Genomic DNA, 1,156 nt, shown 5'->3' on the forward strand with positions numbered 1-1,156 from the left:
GAAGCATTAATCAGTTGGTCATGCAGAAAACAGAACACCATAGCACTATCCACAACTGAGGCCGAATATGTGTCAGCTGCAAACTGCTGTTCACAAGTTTTGTGGATTAAAAACCAACTTCAAGATTACTTTGTAAGCTATTCCAGTATTCCAATTTATTGTGATAATACAAGTGCTATAAATCTGTCTAAAAATCCTATTCAGCATTCTAGATCAAAGCATATTGAAATAAAACATCATTTTATTCGTGATCATGTCAATAAGAAAGACGTTGAATTAATCTTTGTTGATACTCAAAATCAACTTGCTGACATTTTCACAAAGTCTCTTGTGGAGGATAGTTTTAATTCAATCAAAGAAAAACTGAGAATCATGAAAAATCCAGAAAATTCTGGTTAAAATCTGCTTCTGCAGAAAATGGAGATCGTTTATCAGTCTCCGTTTCGCGATTCATCATTCTCCGTTCTAAAAAGGCAACAGTCTGCTTTTCTCCCTCAAAATCAAAAAAGACAAATCTTGGCATTTATTACACGTGCCCTTGTGTTTGAAGCTAGAGTGCTGACACATACACTCCCCAATCCCCCAAAATGCTTTTCCCATTTTCCTAGGTACAAACTATTGGGCAACATACTCATCATTACTCCACCTTTTTCTCTCCATCTTCTCAAGTCAGAAAACTGTTTCTCTTCTCACCTTCTTTTCCCCAAAAGCTGGAATAATCTTTCTCTTTCTCTAAACCACGTCTACTGTTCATCTTCTTCATCTCAAAAAAAACAACCATGACTCGAACCAAACAGTCTGCACGAAAAAATGCCTCTCCCTGTACACCACCCTCTTCATCTTCCTCATACCAATCTAGAGAGCGTTCTCCCTCTCCACCACCTCGCCCATCACCACCACACACATCTTCTGCCTCTCCCTCCTCTCACACTAGTCAAGAAGTTCTAAATCTCATTCCTCTGTCTACCTTTCTTCCACCACTATACATTCGTCCTACACCAAACTTCGCTCAAGTGCCTCCCCATGTTCGCACTAGAATCACTCCTCCACGCCGCTCCATGCATGTCCAGTCTGGTATTGGTACATCAAAATCCATGAACCCTAAACCATATTATTTCATCATTTCAGACTTTGAGAGTGATGACTCTTCTGATTC

At 39.5% G+C, this 1,156-nt stretch overlaps 1 pseudogene; it reads right to left on the reverse strand.

Moving 5' to 3' along the window:
• Positions 1–664: 664 nt before the first annotated feature.
• The window catches only part of LOC140919977 (uncharacterized), an 8,829-nt pseudogene continuing 8,337 nt past the window's right edge, over positions 665–1,156 (reverse strand).

Source organism: Cicer arietinum, chromosome 4, assembly GCF_000331145.2.
Source record: "Cicer arietinum cultivar CDC Frontier isolate Library 1 chromosome 4, Cicar.CDCFrontier_v2.0, whole genome shotgun sequence".
Lineage (NCBI taxonomy): Eukaryota > Viridiplantae > Streptophyta > Magnoliopsida > Fabales > Fabaceae > Cicer > Cicer arietinum.